Here is a 12,926-nt window from a genome sequence, read left to right as displayed (position 1 = left end):
AGAAATCCAATGATTATGTGCTAAATGGATTCTGTGATGCTGACTATGCTGGAGATAAAATTGAAAGAAAATCCACAAGTGGCAATTGTCAATTTGTTGGTGAAAACCTTATCTCCTGGGCTAGTAAAAGACAAACTACTATAGCTTTGTCTACAGCAGAAGCAGAATACATTTCAGCAGCTAAGTGTTGCACACAACTACTCTGGCTAAAATATCAGTTAGAAGATTATCAGGTAAGCAGTAACAATATTCCTTTATATTGTGATAATACTGCAGCCATTCATTTATCTAAAAATCCTATTCTACACTCTAGAGCCAAACATATTGAAATTAAACATCATTTTATCAGAGATTATGTTCAGAGAGGCATTATAGATATTAAGTTTGTTGATACTGAAAATCAATGGGCTGACATATTTACTAAAGCCTTATCTGTTGAAAGATTTGATTTTATAAAGAAACATCTGAACATGTTTTCAATCTCTGAATGAAAATTTTTTTTGGCAATTAAAGTGTAAGAGGTTATGTATATCAGAACTTATGATTCAGAACATCTGAAACACAAGCTCTGAAATACTTGACTCTGATAGAGAATTTTAAATAACTCAGAGGCTCTGAACTATTTAAGTGGGAAACGTTTAGTATTCACTGCTGAACAGTTGTCCATTAAAATAGCAGTTACCGAGTAATTTTCTGCACGTGGTCTACGTGTGTCAGGTAGTGGGTGGTTAATGATGATTTTTGGTATTCAACTTTCTGTCAATTAGCGTAACTTCCCAAATTTGCTATTTTCGTGTTAACTGTACTCATTTAAATAAAACTTACACAATACACTTGCACACTATTCACTTTCACAACCTACACTTTCATATTCTCTCTAAACCTCCAACACAAACTTTCTTTCTCTCTCGTTAGTCTTTCCAAACCTTACCCTAATCTCCAACAATGGCTGGTGCTTCATCTTCTTCGTCAAAAAGGATTCCTCCGTTTATTTTCAAGAACCTTCAGATCGTTGGGAACGAGATGGAGTTTCCAGAATCTGAACTTACTTTTCTTTCAGAGAAGATGGTTGATTTCGATGGTCTACAAGCTAATGGGTTTGATGTTAAAAAGTACTTTATCACTCAGGGATGGGATAAGTACTTCGACATGCTTAATGGTCCCATTTATCCAGATTTGTTGAAGAAATTTTGGATGAAAGCAAAGGTATTTGATAAGCATGAAGCTAAGAAGGAAGAGCTTGCAGCAATAGAAAGGAATCCTAGTCTGAAGGGTAAAACTAGGAAGGAAATGGGTTTGCTGGATTATACAGGTGTACAAATTAGGTCAAATATCTGTGGGATGAACATGGCACTCTCGCCTATCCATTTCAATGCTCTTCTTGGTCTACCTAACTCTGGGATAGAGTTAGATGTGTTTGAAAAGGATACAAGATACAGGGATGATCTTCTGCATCTCATTTGCACAGATTTCTCCTTAAAAGGGAAAGTAAAGGGTTTGACTGATGAATGTAGAGTTCTTTTCAAGATCATCCTAGCAGCTATCAGTCCAAGGGTTGGTGGGACTGATACAATCTCCTGGACTCATCGTCATCTGCTGTATTTCCTTCTGACTGGAAAGAAGGTTAATCTTGGAGATTACTTTTTTGAACGTATTTGTGAAGCCATTTTTGCAAGTAAATCTCAGAGGAAAACTACTATAGTTTATCCTAGGCTGTTGTCAGACCTTCTGCATCAAGGTCATGTTGTTCAGAACTTGAGGAAATTCCACCCTGAATTGGTTGAGAAGAGGTTCTATCCAGAAATTATGAACGCTAACTTTCTGTCCAAGATGCGTTTGATTGCATCTAAGCCTGTTGCTCCCCCACAAGAGTTCACTGTTAGGCTTGAGGATCGTCTGTATGTCGCAGGCTACCCAGTTATATCTGAAGCTGATGCTGAGCATGTAATTCAGGATTACTTGGAAGTGCTCAGACAAGAAGGTTTTGTTGTTGATAGGAGTATGATTCCTCCTGCTCCTGTCAATCTGTATAACCCTAAGAGGAAACCAAAGAGAAAGGCTGTAGCTCAGGATGATCTTCCTAAGCCAGATCTTCTGGTTCAGAAGAAGATTAAGGTAGAAAAAGCTTTGGTTGAGCAAAGGACTAAGAGGAAGCATGAAGAATCTGCTACCAAGGCTGCTGAAGGAGCTTCAAAAGAGCCTATTGTTATTGAGGAAGATAGTTCAGACAGTTCATCTGAAGGATCTACGTCAGAAGATGAGACTGAATCTGATGAGGAGACTCTTGCTGCTTGTTTAAGGAAAAGACCTGCTCCTATTTCCAAAGATAAAGGTAAGTCTACTCAGTTCATCTTTAATGAAAATGAGATTGGATTAGGTTACACCAAACCTCTCAGAACTGTTTTACCAACCTCTGATATTCCAACCTCTGATAACCCCCTATCTGAACTCGAAAAACATCTGAGTCCTGACCCTTTAAATAATCACCCTCCTTCTCATGAAACTCAACACAAATCTTCATCACCTCCTAAACCTACTCAACCTCAACCTCAACCTGACATTCCACCATCTGAACCTCAACCAGATATTCCTGTCACTAAACCAACCTCTCCCTCAAAACAACCTTCTCCACACAAATCTCCTGAACCAACCCCTGAACAAACTGCTCCTGAACCAAACCCTGAACCAAAATCTCCTGAACCATCTCCTGACCATATTTACCCTGAATCAACTTCTGACATCTCATCACCTGAACCAACCCGTGAACCCCATCCTAACCCAAGTGCTGAACATGCTTCTCCTGAGCGTATTCACACTTGTGCTCCCAAGCCTTCAGAGGTAGAAGTTGTGATTATTGACAACCCTACTCCTGAAATACCTACTCTCTCTACCATTCCCAATCCTTCACCATCATCATCCAACCCTTTTGGTAATCTATCCGCTCAGTTTCATGAAGACTTAGTTAGATTATCTTTGCTTAAGGACAGGTTTCTAGTTTGTCCTTCTGATGTGGACTTGGAAGTTTCAAGCATTAAGGCAAGGCTTTGCAATGCTTTGGATGGTGCTGCTGAAGAAATTAAGGCTGTTGTTGGTAAGAGGGACTTGGATTTGATAAGCTTCTTGAAGGATAGTATGGCTAGGGCTGAATTGAAAAGGTTAACCATGTTCAATCATGCTAGATTTGAACTAGCTAATCTGGAAGAAATTGCTGCTGTTGAACATCGTCTGAACGCTTTCAAAGTCATCTGGATAGACTCCAAGCTGTTTCAGAGTCTTGACGCTCAGAGGTCTGAGTCTGAAAGGTTAGAAGAAGCTGCTGCTAGAGTTGCTGAGTTGGCAAATGAGCTACATAATGAGGATACCACAGGCGATGATGTACTGGATGTGCTTGCTTCTCAGGATCAAGAGGATGTGCTGATGATAGATTATCCAGAGGAAGGAGAACCCTCTGATAAAGGCAAGGCACCTTTGGTTGAAGAACCAGAACCTGTGATTAAAGATCAAGCTCCTGCTGTGGCAGATCAGTTGCAGATATTTCAAGAAGCCCTAAGGGAACAGCAAGAAGGTCTAGAACGCCAGAGAGTTGCTCAAGAGACATTGGAAACCAAGGTGGATGGTTTAGTTTCCAATGTGGGATCTTTGAATGATAAATTCGACCAACTCTTAGCCTTTCTTAAGAAACCCTAGGATTCTCTGCACATGTTTTATGCTTTCTTTCTTTATTCTCTGTTTATCCTCTGAACAATTTTCTTTTTAAGCTATGTTTGTTTTATTAATTATGTGGTTTGTTTTATATTCTGTTTGTTTTGCTTGTGATATTTTTTTTTTTTGTTAAATTAGAACATAAGAACACAAGATGCTTTTAAAAACGAAAATTTTTATTAATGTTAACCATGTTGAGTACATTGGTAAAAAGAAAAAGAAAAAGACAACCTAATCCTAATCAGATGGATAAAACTCAGAAGAAATCTCTGATTTCTCCTCAGCATCCTCTGATGAAATTTCAATGGGATCTGGGTGTTGTTCTTCTTCTTCTTCTTCTTCTTGTTCCTCTTCTGGAACATAGCTAGCCATGAACTCAACATAGTCAGCATCATCTTCATTCTCTTCAGCTTCAGAATCTGAAGAGATGATTATTATCTCAGCTTCTTGTGGTTTCTTGTTGTTTTCTTTATCTTTCTCTTCGTCTTCGCGTTTCTCTTCGTTCTTCTTTCTCTTAAACTCTGCAATGCGTGTGCTAAACCTTCTCATTCTTCCTAATCTTTCTTGATTAACTTGTTTATTCTTGTTTTTACGTGAAGAAGGCATGTTAACTAGTTCACCTTTTATAAAACCTTGAGCGCGTTGGTTTTTGTTTTTGAAATTAATTCACCTTTGTAACTACCACTCTTTTTCTTTGACTGTCTTGGTTATATAACTTTGTTTTACTTTTTGATAATGACAAAAGGGGGAGTAGTTACGCATTAATTGATATGCTCCAAAACTGAAACCACGCCTTTTATCTCGCTTTTATCTGTTAAGTTAAAAGTTGTTACTTTTAAGTTGTTTTACGTATTTCAAGGCGGAGACTAAGTTAGTTGAAACTGAAATAAATTTCATAAGTAAGGATAAGTTAAGAGTGCAATTTTAACTTAGCCTTATGAGACTTAGGGGGAGAGCTTGCAAACCTCTCACTCTGAAGAAAGATATGAAACTTATTTTATTTCAAACCATCTTAATCTTATACTAAATTAAAATATCATGGATAAAACATAAAGTTCAGACTTTATGATGTATCAATCTTAGGGGGAGCTTGCAAACCTCATAAACCTAAGAGAAACATGATAAGTTAATTTAACAACAATTGTCAATTAATACTTATGTTTGTCATCATCAAAAAGGGGGAGATTGTTGGAACAAAATTGATTTAAAAATGTTTGCCCCTAAATCTATAAAGGTTTTGATGATAACAAAGTATTAATAAACAATTGGAAGGACTAAAAATTTATTTTAAGTGCGCAGATATAAGCATCATATAAGTCCTGAGTGAAGTTCAGAGGATGTGAACTCAGAAGTTCACAAGCGCTCAGAAGATGTTAGACTTCAGAAGTTACAACATTCAGAGGATGAAGACTTCAGAACTTCTTGTCTGTCTACAAGCTTCATCAAACTCTGAAGATCTCTTTGAAAGCTGTGAAGATTCCCTTTGCTAGTCAACTCTTCTACCAATGAAGAAAAGGACCTTTCAAGCCTGATCAGTTCAGCTACCCCTGTTTTGTCTGTCCTATCTTGAGAACGTGGGTCTTCAGTTTTGTTAGCTGAATAAGGAAAGTCCACTCTGCAGTAGTCAAAGTACCTGAAACTCTTTCTTAGTTTTGGATACAACCAAACTGCATCAAGACAGACTGCTTGAAGACAAATATTATCAACTCCAACGGTTCTTTTTGCAACGACTCTTTTCTAGTAGTATATATACTAGTAGATTCAGCTACAACAAAAAATAACAATTATCAAGAATTGAACGTGCGCTGAACAAACTCTGAACTCTGTGATATACAAGCTCTGAACCTTTCTTAAGTGTTTTTGCACTTTAGTCAAATACTCTGTACTATTTGTATTTGCTCTCTTTAGGTTCATCTAAGAGCATTTGTATATTGTTATATACTTTATTATTCCTGAGAAACTTAAGCTTGTGTGCTTAAGTGTGAAACTTAAGCTTGTGTGCTTAAGTGTGAAGTCTTAAGCTTGTGTGCTTGAGCATTGTTTGAGAAGTCTCTTGCTTGTGTGCTTGAGCAGGTGTAATCTTGTGTGATTATAGTGAAATCCCTTGGAAGTGCAAGGGGACTGGACTACTCTCGTTTTGTGAGAGGAACCAGTATAAATTGCTTGTGTGATCTCTCTCTCTCTATCTTGTTTTTTGTTGTGTTATTTTTCCGCTGCTAACGTAGTTGAGTTAAGAACTTTAAAAAGTTTTTAACTTAGCTAAAACACAATTCAACCCCCCCCCCCTTCTTGTGTTTTCACACCTTCAAAGACAACCAATAATAAAACCTCTACTATACAACGATTGGTGAACCTCAAGTATATTGAAACCCGAATTGTTTTCGAACACTTAAGCAATTTTCGAAGATTGATAAATCAACTCACCAATAGGAAGATGGAGCTTGAAGATGAATTGTAAGCATTGTCATTACTAAGTTCCTTGCTAGACAATTGTGACACACTTGTGGTTTCATTGAGTAACTCAACACCACGCGGTGTTCTAACATTGGTGGTTTAGATGTGGAACTACGTACTAGATGTAAAGACTGAATTTCTTCATGGTGATTTAGAAGAAGAAATTTACATGGAGCAGCCAGAGGGTGTTCAAAGGTTGTATTATGGGCAATTCTGATGTGAAGGTGTGTGTAAAGAAAGTGATCTTGAAGATGTGAAGAAGTAAATGTTGTGGGTTCAATGTATCCAATTTAGTTGCAGTATCTATTTGAGACTTATGCTTTATAGAGCTGAACTAACCCTCATACTTAATTTTCAGTTGATTTTCATGCTTCCTTATCCTCTTGGTTTTACAGCCTAGTCTCCCTTAGGTTTATCCCACCTGTACGTTGGTCCCGTTACAACCTTAATAAAGACCTTTTGATCTGTACATGTGTGTGTTACATTGTGTGGATGTCCTCCATCTTTGAGGACGGAAGAGGCTTGTCAAGCCTATGGCAGTGCTAACTTTGATGATGTTCTTTGAGCGTAAATACTGTCCCTGACACTCCATTTTTGAATGATTGAGTGCACTTTATACAAATATTCCGTGAGGTTCTATCATTTTTGAAGCACTTTTTAGTCTAAAAGCCACCTTGTTCATTACGCTTGTTGAAGATGTTGTTCATGATTGTTATCCTCCTTGAATCCTAGAATGTGCTAATTGCTTGCAACTTTGTGTCATGCCTTTCTTCCTTTCCTTCTTTCTTTCTATCTTTTAAATTTTTACATTAAATCTTTAACCTTGAGTTTTGCTCGGAGTGCAAAAGTTCAAGTGTGGGGGGATTTGATCGGTGCATTTTAATGCACATTCTTCTACTATTGTACTTATGTATTCATATGGTTTATTTTATTATTTTCATTATTTTAATGTATTTTTATATTTAAGTTTATTTCTAGCTTTATTTTATTTTTGCATTTATTTTATGAATAAACAGTGCTTTGACACCCTCTCAGTCCGCAGGTCATAATTGGAGCTACGAATATCGGATTATGGCACGGGAAGATGAGTTGAAAAGATAAGATAAATATCTACAACTTTCATGTTGAAGCCTGAAGCCAATTCGGAACGGAAATATGTAAAAGAATTACGTTTTGTCTCAGACTTGATAAAAATAATTAATTTGCAAGACAAGTTATGTTTTTCGGCCCAATACTTTTAAGACCCGTTTTCATATAACATTTAAACTGAAAAATGCAGCTAGGCTGATTATTCACTATTCACGAAATTACAAACCCTAAAGGCAGCTTCTTGCTATGGAGAACTAATCACCATGGATTAATCTGCTAATCGGTTTCCGTCGACACTTTGAGGTTCTATAATTTTCAATCAAATTGCTTTTTCCCTTTTAATATTTATGATATATGTCTGTTTGCTTTATTCAAGTTCAATAGAATAAGTGTTGATATATGTCTGTTTGCTTAATTCGGAAATCAGGAACATATATCAACACTTATTCTATAGAACTTGAATAAAATAAACCAAACATATATCATAAATATTGAAAGGGAAAATCAATTTGATTGAAAATTATAGAACATCAAAGTGTCGGCGAAAACCTATTACGGCAGGTTAATCCTTGGTGATTAGTTCTCCATAGCAAGAAGCTGCCTTTAGGGTATGTAATTTCGTGAATAGTGAATAATCAGCCCTAGCTGCGTTTTTCAGTGTAAATATTCCATGGAAACGGACCTTAAAAGAATTGGGCCGAAAAACATAACTTGTCTTGCAAATTAATTATTTTTATCAAGTTTGAGACAAAACGTAATTGGATTCCGGATTCAACATGAAAGTTGTAGATATTTATCTTAGCTTTCCAACGCATCTTCTCGTGCCTCAATCCGATATTCGTAGCTCTAGTTATGACCTGCGGACTGAGAGGGTGTCAAAGCACTATTTATTCATAAAATAAATGCGAAAATAAAATAAAGCTAGAAATAAAATTAAATATAAAAACACATTAAAATAGTGAAAATAATAAAATAAACTATATGAATACATAAGTACAATAGTAGAAGAATGTGCATTAAAATGCACTAAAAAAGAGGTTATACGGACTTAAGCAGGTATCGTGTTAATGGTACAAGAAGTTTGATTCCTTCATGATTGATCAAGGATACCGAAGAACTAAATTTGATCATTTTGTGTTTGTGAAGAGACTCGATGATGGTGAGTTCATCGTACTACTCTTGTATGTTGACGATATGTTAATTGTTGGACAAAATAGTGAGAAGATCGACAAGAAGAATGAAATGAAGAAGTATTTTGCTATGAAAGATTTGGGACTGGCAAAACAAATTCTTGGTATGTCCATCCGTCATGATTGGAAGGAGCACAAGTGATGGGCAGTGGCCATCAAAAGAAAGATATATCGAGAAGGTGTTAAAGATGTTTAACATGGAAAAGGCAAAGTCAGTTGCTACTCCACTTGCTAGTCACTTCAATCGTAGTTCAAAGCATAGTCCTACAAATGAAATTGAAAAAAGGAGGAGATGAACAATGTGCCATATGTCTCACTTGTTGGAAGCTTTATGTATGCAATGGTATGTATACAGGCAGATATAACACACATGGTTGGTGTTGTTGGTAGATTCTTGGCCAATCCAGGAAAAGAAGCATTGGAATGTTGTGAAGTGGATTTTGCGATATCTTAGAGGAACTTACAAAATGAGTTTATGCTTTGGAAGTAGAAAATCTGAACTGATTGGCTAGACAGATGCAGATATGGTGGGAGATACTGATTCTAGGAAATCAACTTCTGGATTCTTGATAACATTTTCAAGGGGAGTTGTATCGTGGCAGTAGAAGCTACAAAAGTGTGTTGTTTTATCTACCACAGAGGCAGAATTCATTGCAACAATAGAAGCTTGCAATAAAATGTTTTGGATGAAGCGATTCTTGCATGAATTAGGGCAAGAACAACAGAAGTACATTGTGCATTGTAATAGTCAGAGTGCAATCCACTTGAGCAAGAATTCGAGTTTTCACTCGAGGTCACAACATATCGATGTAAGATATCACTGGATTGTGATATGTTGGATTCCAAGCAATTACAGCTTGTGAAAATTCATATTGATGACAATTGCTTAGATATGATGAACAAGTCCTTACCTAAGGACAAGTACGAGTTTTGTAGAAGAGATGTTAGAGCTCGCCACCTAAATCGGAAGGGAGGGATTATTCTCTTTTCTTATATTTTCCATTTTAAAATTTTGACAATTTTGGTTATCAATGGGTTTGAGAAATTGATAAAAGATTAGTAAAACTAAAAATTTGTCATTAAAATGTTTCAATTTAACTGGTCATGCATCGTAGTGTTTGCCTCTACCTTCTGAACCAGTTAGTTTGTAAATAAGACTACTACTAACCATAGCATAGATTATGAGTGTATGTTTGATACCACGGTAGAAGGGCGAAAAGTGTATTCATACGAATAAAATTGATTTTGACAAGTTTAGGTGATGTTGATTGACATTGATTTTGCTTTTATAGTTGATTTTAAGTTGAAGTTAGGATTTGTAGCTTTTGATTCTAAATGTGTACCTTCTGACTCTAAATGAGATTTTTACACTCAAATTTATCGTTCAAATAAACCACTTGTGTTTCACTTTCAGGGAAGCAACGCAAAGTGGCGGATTATTACAAGAAGCAGGAGAGACTCCTTGAAGGATTTAATGAAATGGAGACTATGCATGAAACTGGTTTTTTCCCAGGAGGTCTCACTGAGGTTGATTGTTCATATATAGCGCTATTTACGTTTAATTTTTCATAAATGGCGATGCATTTATCTAGTTTCGATTACTGCAATGTCAGTAAAAATTTGTGATTTATGGTGTTGTCAATCGTAGATTGCAGAAAATGCTACAGTCTTATGGTCACTGTTTGACAACAGTGGTGATTTCTAAATGAACGCGATTGATTCAAACAGATGTATATGAATAATTGAATTCAATCCATTAGAGAATTTTGCTAAACAAAATTGCATTATGTTTTCTCAGGACGAAATGAAGCAACTTGCAAAGAATGAGAGGATGGCAGTTCATGTGTCAAATGCATGCAACTTGGTGCTGTTTGCTGGCGAGCAGATCATTAGCAGTTATTGCATCAACACTAGATTCCTTTGTAAGGTTTCTTGTGGTTTACTTCTAATTCGATGAGAAAGCCAAACCGATATCACTATCCTATTGGAAAGAAACGCATCCAACCAGTGGTATGGTATGTCAATTTAGGTCTTAGTCTGATATGCAATCAATGAGTCCTTCAAAATTTTAGTGAATGCGCGCAATATAGTTTCATATTATTTTGAGAATGAAAAACAAACACCTGATTGGTTTCTATGCAGGGTATCGTTGTTTTTGCACCCGTGATGCATGGTAACCTTGGGCTTGCAGATTTTGATAAATTCCGGTTGGCAAATTATTGCAAAGGTACATATCAACTTTTGTTTTCATTATTTGTGCACATTTGAGTGTAATCGGTTCTGTCATGTATGTGCAGCGGTGTTTTAAATTTCTGAGTATCATTCTCTTTCTTACAGGCTAAGCCTGAAGTGGATCAAATAAAGTTGAATTGAATGATCTGGATTATGATATTCGTGACTGTAGTGAAGTTCATTCTTATGGTCTACTGTTGAAGATTTAAAAATGAAATCGTCAGAGCGTTTGCACAAGATCATTTATTCGATGTCATTACTAAATCCGTTGGATTAGCCGCTGCTGTTCTAGCTATCAAGTTTCACTGGTGGATTGATCCAACAGGAGATATTGTTGTAAGTGTATAACTACATCTTATTTTCTTCTCATTTTACTTTGGTTTTCTGATTGAGTTAAGATGTTCAACAATTAGTATTTCCATTAATAATTTTCCTATAACTCCCTTTGTATATTTGACATCAAAATATTGAAGGAGTTTTTTATGTCACGTAAATTTTGCATATTAGAGAGCAAGCCTCGGTAAGGTTGTTGAACTATGACCTGGAAGTCAATTGGTTCAGATCCTAGAAACAGTCTCTCTGTTCGTCGGGATAAGTTGCGTACATCTATCTAGGACTTTTAAAAAAAACACTTAAAAACGATATGAATCATAAACTGATCTGAACCACACAAAAACAAATCAAACTATGACAAACAGTTCCCGAATTGTACTAAAGTAGTTCGGCTCGGTTCAGTTCATGAATTATCCGTGACAATTCTGTTAATGGTTCAGATTTTTGGTTTTTTCAAACTGTCTTAATTATCAAATAACAATAGCAATTTGGTATAGTCCTGTTCACTGAGAGGCGAGAATCATTTTGGTTCGAAAAATACAGTTCGGATTTTTTTTTTTTTTGTAAAAAGTAATTTCGGTGCGATTCAGAACCACAAAACTGGTGCACCGAACCTTTATACCAGATCAATCTGGGACAAACAGTTAATGGTTCAGTTCAGTTTTATTGAATGTTGTAATGTTTAAGTTTCGTTTCTAAAGGAACCGCAAACAATCCTACTTTCCTGAGTCCACTTTGTGGAAGCCTCGTGCATTAGGCCCCATATTTTTATGATTATTTGCTAGTTACTTATGCCAAATAACTCCATTATCAATGTACTAATGATGATGATGATGATATCTTGATTGTGTATTACAGATTGAGAATGTTTTTTCACTCATCGGTAGAACAACACCACCAAATTGTTAGCCTCATTATTCAACAGTATAAGCCACTGACAAATGTAACACTAGCAAGAATTAAAAGAGACTCATCTTTAGTAGATAGTAGATGATGACTCAATTCCATGAACGATAACTACATAACAAGAAATTAAAAACACTACCAAACTTGTTACATCAGCAAAATTAGTTGGAAGTCTCAAACTTTCTACCTTGACCTAGAAGATCAAAAATTAAACAAAAAAAGCCTAAAATACTAGGAGAAAGAGTGAGAAAAAACAGCTTCAAAAGTATAAGCAAAATTCCTCAACTCTGTCTCTACTAAAACACGAGTGCAATAGATAGAGAATGGCAATGAACATCTCAGAGTAAGGGAATTAAATTATCACACAAATAGTTACACACGTTAAGAGTGTGAGAAATTTCAATACAGTTACCCGAAGATCACGAGAACCAAGCATAGTGCTAACTGCTTTTGACTTTGTAGCATCAAATGGTATATAAAATATGCTGCTTGGATCCGACCTAACTTTAGCTTTCAGTTCACGAATGTCACAGAATTTAACCTTTACTCAATTTCATTCAATCCTTCCATATTTCAAATCAAAGTCTGCTAGAAATAAAATGAATATTTCATCCATACCAACAATGGGAGAATCACGAGAAATAAACCATCTTAACAGTAAATTATACTACTAAACAAGATCAAGATAAACCCATCAAAATATGAAATGTCAAAATAAAATAAGTCGACGATGAAATTAAACGCCACTTTCCTGCCTAATGATTCTAATCAAATCTAGAAGTTGCTAATCATTACAAGAAAATTGGTCTCACACCGGGCGTCGATTATGTGGCATAAGTTTGCGATGAAGCTTCACCAAAGTATGCACTATTGTTGGGTCCGCCCTATCAATTGAAGTTAGCTCAAATGCACCAGCAGTTGAAAAATTGTTGTCTCTTCTTTGCAGCTCTTGAGCAACAGCAATCAAAGTAGGAAATCTTGAAGGATCGACCTTTGACAAAGCCACCTTCGGAGCCAAAC

General features: G+C 36.1%; 1 long non-coding RNA gene across 1 annotated transcript; it reads left to right on the top strand.

The window, feature by feature from the left end:
• Positions 1 to 9,601: 9,601 nt before the first annotated feature.
• On the top strand, positions 9,602 to 11,898 carry LOC123882992. The gene is made up of 5 exons (XR_006800085.1): positions 9,602 to 9,962; positions 10,234 to 10,450; positions 10,578 to 10,662; positions 10,773 to 11,003; positions 11,859 to 11,898. It is a non-coding gene; the product is annotated as an uncharacterized LOC123882992 (long non-coding RNA).
• Positions 11,899 to 12,926: the final 1,028 nt, after the last annotated feature.

This window comes from Trifolium pratense, linkage group LG5, assembly GCF_020283565.1.
Source record: "Trifolium pratense cultivar HEN17-A07 linkage group LG5, ARS_RC_1.1, whole genome shotgun sequence".
Taxonomy (NCBI): Eukaryota; Viridiplantae; Streptophyta; class Magnoliopsida; order Fabales; family Fabaceae; genus Trifolium; species Trifolium pratense.
Note: the sequence above shows the minus strand (reverse complement) of the source record. Positions and strands in the feature narration are given on the sequence as shown.